This window comes from Haematobia irritans, chromosome 5, assembly GCF_050003625.1.
Source record: "Haematobia irritans isolate KBUSLIRL chromosome 5, ASM5000362v1, whole genome shotgun sequence".
Lineage (NCBI taxonomy): Eukaryota > Metazoa > Arthropoda > Insecta > Diptera > Muscidae > Haematobia > Haematobia irritans.
The window spans coordinates 66,779,985-66,795,434 of NC_134401.1; the positions used below are offsets into that span (position 1 = coordinate 66,779,985).

The following is a 15,450-nucleotide window of genomic DNA, read 5'->3' on the forward strand; positions in this document are numbered from 1 at the left end:
AAATAGGTTAAAAACAGAGTAAGAATTCATAAAATGGTACAAATCATTTAAATTTTGTCGACAAAAATGCTAAATTTGAGGTCAAACGTTTCCGACAAGCGTTAGAATCCATTAAAGATTATAAAAATTTTTTATTTGACAAAATATCACAGATTACTGGCGGACCTGGAAAACGTTAACTTAAGCAGTTTGTTAATGTTTTTGGAGCAATCTGGTTGGTTCAACAAAAGTAAATAATAGAGAAGGTTCAGTGGTTAAGACAAGAAGTGCCCATATGTAATAGGTACTTTTAGTTAAATGTGGTATCACAATGGACTGAATAGTCTAAGTGAGCCTGAAATTTAATATATATATATATATATATATATATATATATATATATATATATATATATATATATATGTATATATATATATATATATATATATATATATATATATATATATATATATATATATATATATATATATATATATATATATATATATATATATATATATATATATATATATATATATATATATATATATATATATATATATATATATATATATATATATATTACATCAATCGGATCAAATTTATCCGATTTCAATAGCGTTCGTCCTTGTGCCCAAAAAACACCCTGTACCAAATTTCATCCAAATCGGTTAATAATTGCGACCGGAATCCTCTGAACAACAAATATATATATATATATATATATATATATATATATATATATATATATATATATATATATATATATATATATATATATATATATATATATATATATATATATATATATATATATATATATATATATATATATATATATATATATATATATATATATATATATATATATATATATATATATATATATATATATATATATATATATATATATATATATTTTACATCAATCGGATCAAATTTATCCGATTTCAATAGCGTTCGTCCTTGTGCCCAAAAAACACCCTGTACCAAATTTCATCCAAATCGGTTAATAATTGCGACCGGAATCCTCTGAACAACAAATATATGGACAGACGGACTCCAAGCGCCGGTAATGTATTTTATGCGTTCTAAGATCAATATTTCTGGTAGGCACTTTTTTGTCAGATCAAAGTTATCATACCCTGACCACTATGTGATTTAGGGTATAAAAACATGATTCCTGAAGGATTCCAAAATAGTTAATGAGAATAAAAAAACAAAAATAATTTTTAAAATGGAGGACCTCAAGATATGATTTTGATTACTGGTTTAATAAAACGAATCCCTTTTGGTCTACATCGGTAAGTTATTATTTTTAAATCACAGGTAATACTAAAAGTAGTCAGTTCTTAATTACTGGTATTACTGGAAGAAACACAGGTTTTGCTGGGAGTCCTATTCCCAAAAACCAACCGACTTGTTGAATATTAAATTAAACTTCCTAATGATTGAAAGTAATATCGTAAATTACTTCTCGGAATTGTCGTCAAAGATTAGACGAACAGACATACATACATTATTTCATAATATACCTTTTTAATATCTTTACTATTTACCTTTGGAGACATCGTTACAAAGCATTAAATGATTGTGTGTGTGTTTTTTTTTTAGTTTTAGATAAGCAACGGTCAACGCTCTTTCTCATATAGATAACAACCTACGATAATTCCGTTTTCCTTCCGAAACTCATTCCCTTCACAATCAATTTATGTCAGGCCAAAACAGAAGTAGACGAAGAATATAATGTGAAAAAAAGTTCTCCAGGCGTTGATTAATAGTTTTATGAGCATATAGTTTAGGAAAAGATGAAGATAATAGAAGAATCAGGCGAAAATGCAAGACAACATAATATATTATTGTTTTTCATTATTAAGGTTAGTACTAAGTTCGAGCTTAGCCGCTAAAGTGAAAACTAAATCAGTAAAAATTATGCATATTTGTTTGCAAATTTTATTATAACTTGATGGGGAAAAGCCCAAAGCAAATTTTTACAAAGTTTGCATTCCTTAAAATGGATTATTAAAGAAAAGTTATCGTGAAAAAATAACGATTTTAGCGCTAAACTCGAACATAATACCCACCTTTAACGACAATTATTCGTCTTTATTATGAAATAATCATCAGATCATGTCTCACAAAATTAATTTTTTCTTTGTATACCAAAATAACACATCCTATTGCAATCCCTCTATCAACCAACAACCTCGTGATTCACGATGTTATTTTTAAGGCAACTGTTAAAAAACATCAGGTAGTTTAAAGATATTAGAACAGATATTTTTTCCTTTATTTGAGGAGTGACTTTATCGGCCAGAAATATTCAACTTATAGGAAGGACATACATTTCAAAGAAGTGTTTTCTACGTTTATTGCAGGACATACTAAATAGACCCAGCGCGGCATCAAAAAATTCCAGAGATGGTGATGATGGCAGCATTTCTAAACATTTAAGGGGTCATCAAGTTACAATGTATCCTTTTAAAAACACCACGAAATTGATATGTACAACGAGTACAAAACAAATCAATTTTGTTGAAAAAAACTTTATGGTAATTTTCATTAAATACATACATACATACATGTTTTTCTATAATAATATCGGCATATGTACTGAGTATTCATAGTAATATTGTATATTTCTAAAAAAATACAAGGTTTTTTACCACTTTTCTAGCTTGCATATTATTTCTAATTTGTCCACCATTACAATTGTTTAGGATAAACTTACTTTTTACAAAAATAGTCTGGCACATCAACACATTTTTTAAAAAATAACTACGGTTATATAAGTACTTCACTCTTGACACTCACAAACCTGCAAATTAATCGCGCCCACTACTGATCCAAGTCTTCAAAACCTTGTTTAAATCAGTGTTTCATGCGACGCCCGGACCATATTACAAAATATCTTTTATTAATGAGATGGAATCAGCATCGACCAGCACTTACAACACTGATACGAAAGAAGTTTTCCCCTGCCCTTCATTGGGTGTTTATCAAAACTGTGAATGTATGTACATACATATACTTGCATTGTCGAATTAATGGAGAACACTAAATATGTATTTGGTCACGCAATGAAACATTCACTCGCTTGAGAATATTGTCGTCAGTGATGCCAACCCCGAAGGGCAAAAAGCACCAATAATATATTATAAATTGGAACATACCTGTTTCCAATGCAAAAACTAATTCAGCCAGCTAAAATTTAAACTAAAACAACTTTCAAAGATGTGTGGTATATAGAACTTTTCGGTATTGATTTGAGGCATTTTTAATTTTATGAAATTATGATCCTCTATCCAATAATGTTTAATGCTTATTTTACATTCATTCAATTCTAAAAGCACCAAATTGGCATCACTGATTGTCGTTTTTTGCCCTTATGGCTTGACATCAACAGCGAAACGAATCTATTGCAAATTTATTTCTCTATTCAATCGAGAATTTGAAATCCAGTTAAAGTAAACATCCAGTCAGATACCGTCCACAAGAAGAAATGTGACAAAAGTGGTAAAACAAACTGAGACATAAAATTGCTGCTCTCTCATATCGCATATACAGCCTCTCTCATGCCACTCGCATACATTCGTCGCTATCCATGTGGTGAGGTCTCGGCAGCCAGTCTATCAAGAAATGAAATACAAGTAATAGATACACATCAGCTAAGGAACACACACACTCACTTGTACTAAGGTGCAACGTTAAGGCCTTAATTTGTTATTTGGCGTATTCTGCAAAAATTGCTTTAAAACTAAGTCGTCGTACCAATTACGGTTTACCCACCTGATTAAAAAAATCTTGAGGAAATTTTTTCTAATGCATTTTGATACCTCCATAGGTTAGGTTAACCTAACTATTTATTTTCAGGCTTACTTAGACTATTCAGTCCATTGTGATACCACATTAACTAAAAGTACCTATTACATATGGACAGTTATATTTTTAACCGATGGACCTACTCGATTATTTTCTTCTGCTGAACCAACCAGATTGTTCCGAAAACATTAGCAGACTGCTTAAGTTAACGTTTTCCGCCAGTAATCTACTCAAAATGCAGGACACTCACACAATAGGCGTTTAATTGTTTCCTTTTCCTTCGCATCATGGCATTACCGAAACAGTTTTAGCAGTAAGTACCATATTCTTCCACGATCATCTATAGAAGCGGATTGATGGTATTGATGTAAATTTTAGAAGATTTCGGCCTGCTGATACCGAATACGTAATAAAATTTAGAATCTTTTCTAGTTTTTTACGATATTGTGGCGGGAATGTCTAATAAAAGATCAATATTGTTGTTTTTGATCTCAGCTTAAAGCCATGCATTGACTAAACTACAAGTGTAGCTTAACCAACAGAGGAAAAGTATGCTTGTCAAATTTATTTGGGCAAAGCCCTATAGACTGCAAGATGGTTGGATGTACAGCTGTTTCGGAATTACCACATTCCTCATCAGCATCCTCTACTTGCACACGCAGAGAAGAAACATGATTGCCACAATCATATTCGAAGAGCAAAATAATATGATAGCAGCTATTTTTGCGGCGACCATGTAACATTTTAACCTGCAACCATGTTGGCTCAGTGAACATGGTTCTAAGAAAAATACAATTGTCCTCATCTAAAATGTTATTATATTGATAAAAAGAATTTTGTTTCCATTAAAAGACAATGGTCACGATCTAAAATGTTATGTTATTCGTCAAAAATGTTTTTCTTCTAGTTAAAAGAACATGGTCACAACCTAAAATGTTTTGATTTTTATGAAAAAACTTTTTTCGTCGTCGAAAAAAGGACGCCACTTGAGAAAAGAAAACACAAAATCAACTTTATTTATTTGTTTTTATTTATTTATAAACTAATTCATTGTTTATTTGTATTTATAATGTCGTGCAAGCAAACTTCACATATTTTTACACACTCTAGTTTGGTTCAATTTCAACAATAAGTAATCATTCCATATTAACTTCGTGCCCATCAAATGAACAAACGCAGACATCATGTAACTGCAAATAAAAATAAATTATACCATATATCAAAATGCAGAACAAAAACCAGGTATATTTTTTTCAATTACACTTTCCTTTTTTGTATTCACATAAAACCACGTGCCATTTCTGAATAAATAAATTAACACAAAACACAATAATTCCGTATTCTCCGTCCATTCCAAGAAACAATCAACACACGACTGACGCGCAAAATGAAAATCGTGTGTACCTGCTCAATGTTTTTATAAAATTCTTGTCGCTGCAAAAAAATTAAAAAATTAAATGGTCACGAAAACAATGTACATGGTCTTTATGGCCATGTAATGGTTGTAGAAATGTCTATACGCAAACTATAAAAATATTTTTTTCTCTGCAAAAAAGTCAAAAAATTGAATGGTCAGATACATGATTTTCCTGACCATATAATGGTCTCAAATTCTATCATTTAAATAATAGAACATGTTTGCGGCATTTGAGAACCATTTAAATGCTTATTACCAACATATATTTTTCTCCGCTCGAAAATTATTTTTACAAAGACAAAATACATGGTTTTCGCGACAATTACATACTCTAAATAAGCATTAAATGGATGCGGCAACCATGTCCAAATATGTTTTTTCTGTGCGTGCAGCAAAACTATCAACCAATTATCAGAATAAGCCCAAAACTTCCAATAAGTATCTTTTGCATAGATTGCGTTTCGAAATTTGTGTCAACGGATTCGCAAGTTCATATTAAGTTCAGAATGTTCATTGTTTATCCCAACATGTGTAAACTTTTCAAAATAAAATAAAGAGGCCCGGCTAACAAATCATACGATTGTTTCCCCTCTGGTTGTTCACTGTTTGAAGCAAGGGCAATTTTTACAATACAACGTCATAAACATACATTCATTCAAAATAAAGTACTTTATATATAAAGTATGTATATGTTACTATTGTTATGTGGGTGGTAATATTTGTGCTATTTTGAAGCAAACAAGTATCCAACGGTTCAGAGTTAGTTTGGGGGCTTGTATTTTGAATGCTGAATCAAATCAGACGAAGAACATTGATTATATCTTCTTCTATAGTCAAAAATCTTTGATTATGCTTCCTTGAAGCAACCAGCAAAAAAAATTGCAATCAACAAAACAAATTGCCAATATCTACAAAGAACAAGAGAAGTGAAATTGAGACGCAATGACCGTGATACAGGTGCTCGGTAAGTTCTCAACACAAAAACGAAAATTCATGTTTTCATTATAATCGTTTATCGAAAGTAAATTTTTTGGGGCTTGTCACAACAGTTTTAAAAAGTTATATGAATTGCTAGACTCCCAGATTTGTCGGCATACATATATTCTAATACGTAGATTAAGACAATGTTGCGTTTAAACTCAATGTTTTTGAAATCCAAAAATTATCAAAATATGCATGTCAAAATGTCAATTCTTAAACTGCTCGTAATTAACTTTGCCAAAAGGAAAATTCTATAATTTTACAAGTTGAGTTGTTTCCACGTCTGCGGCTCGGAATCAAGACCAAACTCCTAAAGTGGTTGTCATAATCTTTGGACAAATATATTCTGTCTTATCTTAATCTTATTGAGTACATTACAATATTCCACTAGTAAAAAAACGCTATTTTTAGTGGATTATTAGCGTTGGTGTGAAATCTTGAAAAATTTATAATTTTCTCGTATTGAAAAATGGTTCTCAAAGAAGAAAAATTTCTCTAGACGTATTATTGGTATCCTCACCCAGCAAAAACTAGGTAACAACTCATTACAATTTGCATTCACACAAAAAATTTTTTCTCTGATTCAATCACCAAATTAACTGATCCAATTAATTTTTTAATTGAAATGTCCTCAATCACGAAAATGATAGTATCATTCACAGTTTTAATTGGGCATAGAAAAAATTCTTGATTAAAAAATTAATTGATTTTTTCAGCAAAATTCAATTAATTATTTAATTGATTCAATTAAAAATTTAATTGATGTTGATTGCAAAACGCAATTAATTTATTAATTAAAAAAGGTAACTATTTTTAATTACTTAGTTAGATTGGCTTAGGAAACAAGTAAAAAAAAAATCAGCACTTTTTTTAACTGAATTAGTCTTCCGAATTTGATTAAAAAGTTAATTGTATCAATTAATTTTTTAATTAAACATTTCAATCATTGACTTAATTAACTTAATGTTTCTATCATGATTAACAAGTTAATTGTATCAATTAATTTATTAATTGAAAAAATTTTCAACTTCAATTAACTTTTTAATTGGAAATATTTTGGTGATATTTTTTTCTGTGTTACCAAAGGTAAAACAATCACTACACGTTGCATTACAGTGGTGAGTTATAATGACTAATAGCAAAAGCAAATACTTCTCAGTAATTTGTAATGAGTATTGTCAAAATGTAGTGTATTTCATCAATAATTACTTAATCAAGTGGAAAAAATTTTGGTATATTTAACCCTTTCACTACCGAAATAAACCTAATGATAAAAACTTTTATTTTTCTTCTTTTTTTACTTGTAGTAACAGCATGTAGAACAAAAATTGTCAGTTTGAAAACCTACCTCAATTACTTCAAGAGCTATATGAGCTTGTTCTGAAAACTTGATTCTTGAATTGTGACCAAATGGTCTTACGAAAATAAGCGCTATTTGGCCTATAATATCTTTCAAAGTGTGAGAAAAAATACAAAAAAGAACCCGTAAAAATATCAGCTATAGTTTTTGTATAAATGTCAATTTACTAGAAACATACAGTACAAAAATTGTCTCAAATTTTCGTATTTTTCGTTTCTTGTTAAAGAAGTTTATAAAAATGTATTTTAGACCTCACCAATATGGACAATATTTATAGCTTATTTAGATGAAAGCCTCTACTTTAAAATAACATTGAGAAATAAATCGAAACTAAGTGGGAAAATAGAATTTGGTGTCTTTTTCGAATGTCCTTCTAAGTGGACATCAGTAGTGAAAGGGTTAAGTAAAAGTATCAATAAATGCTTTAATATGTATATTATAAAGTAAGTCACAAATTTAACTCCCTGAAGAATTTTGTCTTAAATATGTGTTTATTTCAATACTCCGGTTGAAAACAATACCAAAATCAGTAGTTTAAAGATAAAATCTTTGGAACCGGGAAAGCTTTTTTTCAGTGTCGAAAACTACGTTTTATATGATTATGGATAGTTTATGTAATGTATACAATTATATATAATTTTCAACAAGTATTCATTAGAAAAATATTAGTTTACTTTACATCTTACATCATTGATCCATTAGAATCAGTGATGGAAGTTTTATTTTTCAAACTTTGGTTCCTCTAGGAGTAAATGATTATATATTAGGTGATCGTATGTTTTTAATACACTACTTATTGTCTAAGGTCAAGTAAATGTAATCCGTAGCGATGCCAATTAATAAGTGGTTATTACTTTTTACGTAGGACTACCTACAAGATTACCGGCTAATGAGTGTTTTTGCTGGGCAATACTAACTAATGTCCTGCATGAGGAAGCAATGCACTCCCATTTTTACGGCGATTTCGTTTTACCTTTTACGGGAATTTCAGTAATAATTTTTTAAATATGACACTTCGTTTTGTTATTGTTGCTTTACTCTTCAATCATTATTGTTGTTTTCGATTTCAGCTTAAAACCATGCATTGACAAAAGTACAAGTGTAGCTTAACCAACAGAGAAAAATGCATGGTTTTAAGCTGAAATCAAAGGCAACAACAATTCACATTTGCTCAGTCATATAGCAAATTTATGAAAACAAAGTCGATTCACATTGGGTTTAGTGAATTATCCGAATTTATGCGGATAATTTGTTTCGCTGCAAGTAGAGGATCAGCATATTCTTAGGAATTTGGGAGTTCCGGAACGATCGTACGTCAAACCATCTTGCAGTCTAAAGGGCTTTGCCCAAATATATTTGACAAACGAACATTTCCTCTGCTGTTTCAGATACTGTTCTAGTTTATTCAACACATGGTTTTAAGCTAAAAACAAAATAATTATAATGATTGAAGAAAAAACTACACCCAAAGAAATTTTTTAGTAGGGATAGCAGAAAAGTCTGCTAAAACAGCAGAAAGTCTGCTGAAAAAGGGACAGCAGCCACTGTTTGCTGAAATAGCAAACATTTCCTGCTATTTTTTAAGCTCGACTACACTACATCATGTTTTATTTTGGCAGAAACAAATAAAAATATCAACTTAGGAGCTATCCTAACATAATTAAAACAATATTTTATGAAAATCTATACTAATTGATTAAAAATCTGAATATTTATCGATTTGAGGCATAACAGCAAACAAAATGTTTGCTGATCGTATTTATGAGCTTTTAAGTATGTTACAGTGCAAAAATATACCAACAATTATTTGCAGACTTTTTTCTATGAGTGTAACAAAAACAAAACAGATTTAAAAACTATTTCTTAAATCGACATTGGACGCAAATTTCAAAGATGAGTATCCTAAATTTATTAAAAACAAAATTTTAAGACAAGGATAATAAACTTCCTGTTAACTGATTTTGTTATTAATATTGAGCAAATTTGGTATCTAAAAACTAAGGTTGCATAATATTTTATATTAGGTATATATTTATTAGTGTGTTGTAGTAGTTGATCCAATCTATATTCGAGTGTTTGCAACCAAAAATCTCTTTAGGAAATGAAGGAAGGATACATTTAAGACAAAATTTTCTTTTAAATTTGAATTTTGAATACTTGATACTAAACTAAAAAAAAGTGAACCCACTAGTAGAATGAAGGTTAATTTTAGAAAATTTTAACTAAGCTGCAAACGCCGAAATCACAAAAAATAATTAAACCTATGTTTTCAAATTCAGACTCGACCTTAAGGTCGGTATGCACCTCTAGCGAAATTTTCGGTAGCAAACATTTATTTAAGTCTACAACAAAAAAAACGGCTGTGTACACAAATTTTAAACGAGCTAATCGCTTTTAAACATTGTTAATATATGTTCCAAATATTCCTCAAATAAATTGTTTATTACACTAGGCAACAAATAACAAACTTTTCTCTGTGAATTGTTTCTAGCATATTTTTTCTTATTGATTATGACCTACTAAACACGAAAATGATTTTTAAAAAATTTTCTGTCGATTGGTTTTCGAGACACAATTTTTTTTTTAAATTTTTGGAGGTACACTTCCAATTTTGAGCATATCTTTCGTTTTCTTTAATACTCAAAAGAAATTAAAGAAAATTGAGCCGTCTACAACTCATTCTCAGAAAATTTTCAAATCGGGTAAGTAGTTTGGATGTTGGCGGCTTAAAAAGGTTAAAAAACGGCGTTTTTTTAGTACAAATGTGGCAGAAAAAACCATATAAAGATTCATATAAAATATAAAAAAATTGCTAACAGCAATTTTGGGTTTTTTACGTATAGCTGAAATTTTTATAAAGAAAATAAGCCCTTACTTAACAAAATCGAACAACAAATAGTTGGTAAAAGACCGAAAAACCAAATCAACGCATCAACGCTGTTTTCCACATGGCATAAAATGTACAGTTATATTTTTGTTTCTACTCATTTGGTTTTTTTGGGCGTTGATTTGGCCTTTTCGGTCTTTTACCAAAATTATAACTCCGCTATTTGTTCGATTTTGTTAAGTAAGGGCTTATTTTCTTTGAAAAAAATTCAGCTATACGTAAAAAACCCAAAATTGCTGTTAGCAATTTTTTTATATTTTATATGAATCTTTATATGGTTTTTTCTGCCACATTTTTACTAAAAAAACGCCGTTTTTTAACCTTTTTAAGCCGCCAACATCCAAACTACTTACCCGATTTGAAAATTTTCTGAGAATGAGTTGTAGACGGCTCAATTTTCTTTAATTTGAGTAGTATTAAGATCAAAAAGGTTAAAGAAAACGAAAGATATGTTCAAACTTGGAAGTGTACCTCCAAAAATTAAAAAAAAAAAAAATTGTGTCTCGAAAACCAATCGACAGAAAATTTTTTAAAAATCATTTTCGTGTTTAGTAGGTCATAATCAATAAGAAAAAATATGCTAAAACAATTCACAAAATGGCTGTTGGCTAGTGTTATTTAAAGACCTTTTAAAACTTTTACGCACACAATGATTGTAATAAATTAAATGTTTGCTGCCTGCTTTTGACAACCCTGTTATTTTCATTAGAGGTGCGTACCAGCTTACGAAATGGAACGCTACCGAAAATTTCGTTAGTATAAATAGCAATGCATTTCTTATGGGAATGAAATTTTTCGCTAGAGGTGCATACCGGCCTTTAATAAAAATTATGTTATGTTCCAAGTAAAATTATTATTTAAACTAAAGTGTTTGAAAGGCATCTCCCATATTCGAACGCTTTTTAACTTTGTAGTAACTTTATTATAGAAAAAATATATCAGAGGAATGCTCCTTCCATGTTAAGCAAAAATCGCATTCATATTCTAAGAACAAGAAATCTTTTGGTTTCACGACAATATTTTGTTAGTCTAATTGTATTTTACATGACGCATGTTAAACATAATCAGTTTTAGAAGGAATTATATGAGTTCATCCTTTTTTCTGCAACTTTGGCTTTTGATATTTACTGCTAAACAAAAATTTAGAATCCCTCATAGGCAGTTTTCCAACAACTAAGTTTGAACAATACAAATTAATGAGCGATTTTCGGCTGATCGACGTTATTGGAAAATTCCAAACTGTTATCCTTCACTCCGTGTGCGAGTCATCGCGAATGTGCAAATTTTAGTGTGAATGAATGAATACTTTCGAAGTTATGTTGTTAAAACAATTAGAGAGAAGATAAATACAAATAAAAACAAACTGTCATACCCATGGCACTATCCCACTCCACAACGCTATACATAGATATGTACAAGCATGGAACCGTAAGGTATTTTAACGTTATCGCCGAGAGACATTAATGTCAAAGTAGGCCGAAGAACAGCAGAACGGAATGGAATAGCTGCCAATACAAACTCCTCTGGTTAGTGTAGATCATATTGGTGTATTAAAAATTAAATGTCAATGTAAGAGTCAGTGGCCATTGCCGCTTTTTCGTATGCCCACCATTCCGAAAAGATGAAAAACCACCCCCAAAAAGCTATTCCACCAAATACCGACCACAAAAGGAGTGATGACAAAAATCCAAATACACGCACATATGTACTCGTTATCGATAAAGAACAACTACTACGTATTAGTGTGCCTTTGGTGTTATGGTATAGTACGAGTATATGGACATACAAACATACATAATAGATAGATTCGTTTACGAAATATTTCGAAACGGAATTCCGGAAAACTTACATATTTTCTCATCAGCGTATGCTGGTGTACAAGCATTTACATATTCCGTTCAGCCTAGTTGTCACATTACACGATGGGTAGTTTAGAGTATATCCAAGGAACAAATTCGGATTACGACGATGAGAAGACGATGGGCACTTGCAGGCGAGATGGATGGAGCACCCAGTTTTTGGATTTGCTGCAAATGAAGAGTGATTCAACCACACTGTAATGTTCAATGGTCGGATGGTTGGTTGGTTGGTCGGTCCACGGACGACAAATCAGTCGATGACAATGGGTGTGTAATATTCGGATTTTCAATACGAACACCAGCCCCACAAACAAAACACCGAAGATATATCCATGTACCTATTTGTGTCTGTGTGTGCAAAAATTAAATTTGAGAATTTATGGACTTCTTATGCACCGCGAATTGTAAATAAATGACTTCGGCGAGAAGTCAATCAAATTGCCGTCGTAAATCTTCAAGAATCTCTATGTATTGGTCTGACAGATAGACTCTTAAGTTACGCATGTGTTTATCCCCGATGCATTAATTCACCACTCACTGTAGTTTTTAATGTAAGCCTTCACTTTAATTTTGCCAAAAAGCAAATATTTTGTTTTTTCAATCGAGCTGAAAAGGGGCATTTGAATTTTATCACTTTGGGATTTCTTCTATTCCCTGCTATGCTTTTTCTTAACTTATTATACACACATTCGTACAGAGTGTATGTGCGATGTATGTTTTTGAATGTTTCAAATGAATTGGAGGGGCTCACACTACTGCGTGTGAGTAGTTTAGACAAATTTGTTGCAGTAATCCTATTCAGCAGAAACACTCTTGAAATGACCAAAGGAAAATCACTTTGAACTTTGCTTTGCTCGTCGAACCTTATTATTTACTGGCCATGTAGGAAATTCACGTTTTTTCACTAAACTTCCAATTTTTGAATTCTCATTGGTATAGTGGCTCACTGAAATGTCTGCAACATTTCGAATGTACTTCACATTATATGTAGGTATATTTTTTGTCTACTTTTTTTCATCAACTCTGAAATTCAGGTTTTGTTCACGGGGCAAAGACGCGCGCACCCGCCTTACAACATTTACGTACGAAGTCGGAGAGTCAACTAACTGCTAAATGCAATTTGGATAGTTGGTCGGTTGCTCGGTCGCAGACACTCATGAAGTGGAAAGGCAGGGTGCGTTTGTGTGTTGCTCCGAAGTTACTCTGCACATAAATACGATCCACAAATGTAAGGCCATGTAGGCTTTATTGTTTCCTTTCGTCATCTGCTCTTGTCTTCTTGGTGTAGTTTTGTTTTGTTTCCATTGTTTGTTAACATGGTTGGTTGAGGGAGAGAATAGAGCGAACGTGCTTAGTATAACCAAAGAGGGGATTTGGAGTTTGCGTTCATGAGTGTTTGACAAGCAATCGCAGAGAGAAGTAATGAAAGGCAATGGGAAGTGTTCGGAATGTTTCGTATGAATTTCCGCTGTTGGTTACCAACATTTGTTGGTTTGGATAAGCAGTATGGATAATGCCATAACGGTTATCTCATTCAATATTAAATCACACAAATCCATTTAAAAGGTTGATATATGCTCGATTTTCGTATCGAAACATTAAATTAAAAAGAGCAAGAATGTTATTGAGACAGAATTTGTACGCAGAGTTAATTTAAAATATATATATATATATATATATATATATATATATATATATATATATATATATATATATATATATATATATATATATATATATATATATATATATATATATATATATATATATATATATATATATATATATATATATATATATATATATATATATATATATATATATATATATATATATATATATATATATATATATATACTTATATTGCTTTATTTGAATTCAGTATACAGAAATTGAGTGAGTGGAAAACATATTTTTCAGTACAAATAAAAACAAAGGTATCTCTATCAAATTAATTATGTTGCACTAAAGTAGAATTTTATAAAGTATTTTCAACATTCCTCCTCAACATTAATTTGAACATTAAATAATATTCCCATTTTATTTGAACAATAAATATGTTTTGGTTTCGGTACTGGCTTCGTTAGAACATCCGCAATAATTTGATTTGTTGGCAAGTATTGTAATTCAACAATTCCATTTTAAATAGTGTCTTTTATATAGTGATACTTGTAATGGATATGTTTTGTCCGAGAGTGATTAGAGCCAAATTCCGCCATCTTTTGGAATCAGTATGAATTTTGGTTGGTCTACCATTTGATAATCCAAGCTCACTAAGAATGTAATTTAAATACGATGCTTCTTTAGCTGCTTCTGTCAAAGCTACGTATTCAGCTTCGGCACTAGAAGTTGCAACCACCTTTTGCTTTTTTGATTCCCAAGAAATCACTCCTCCAGCTAGAAGAAAACAAAATCCTGATTGAGACTTTCTATCATTGATATATTGAGCCCAATTAGCGTCGCAATACCCTTCGAGTGATGCAGAGTTTTTCTTGTACGATATTTTTGCATTCCTTGTTATACTTAGGTACCGTATTACATGTAAAGCAGCGTTATAATGTTGCTTTGGCGGATCCTTAGAAAATTGTGATAACATATTAACTTTCTTTACATTTTTTTGTAATTTTCTTATTATTACATGCGATAACTATATCGTCCACATAAAGCGCAACTATCATAAGGGTATATTCATTGTGGATATAATAAATACAAGGATCATAATTTGATTTATGAAGTCAAAATTCTGCAATTACTGAATCGATGCATTTAAACCAATGTCTTCCAGATAGTTTAAGTCCATAAATTGCCCTCTGTAATTTACATACCTTATGCTTTGTTGTCTCCTGAACAAACATCTCTGGTTGTTCCATATATATTTCTTCGTCCAATGTTCCATTTAGAAATGCTGTTGACACATCTAATTGCCTTAGTTGAATTAATCTTAATGAAGTTTGTCTCACTACTGGAGCAAACGTGTCAACGTAACCTAAACCCATGACTTGGGTATAGCCTTTAGCAACGAGTCTGGCCTTTCGCTTTTCTACAGTACCGTCAGTCCTAATCTTCGATTTGAACACCCATTTGCAACCGACTGATTTTCTTCCTTCTGGCAGGTTTGTCAAAATCCATGTATTATTTTTCATTA

At 30.8% G+C, this 15,450-nt stretch overlaps 1 protein-coding gene across 1 annotated transcript in view; it reads right to left on the minus strand.

Annotated features, from left to right (window-relative positions):
* sli (slit guidance ligand) overlaps positions 1–13,393 on the minus strand; it is a 183,202-nt gene extending 169,809 nt beyond the window's left edge. Inside the window, exon 1 of the mRNA XM_075313673.1 lies at positions 12,296–13,393. The gene's annotated coding sequence lies outside the window, so the exon portion shown is untranslated. The remainder of the gene's footprint in view (positions 1–12,295) is intronic.
* Between the last annotated feature and the right edge of the window lie 2,057 nt (positions 13,394–15,450).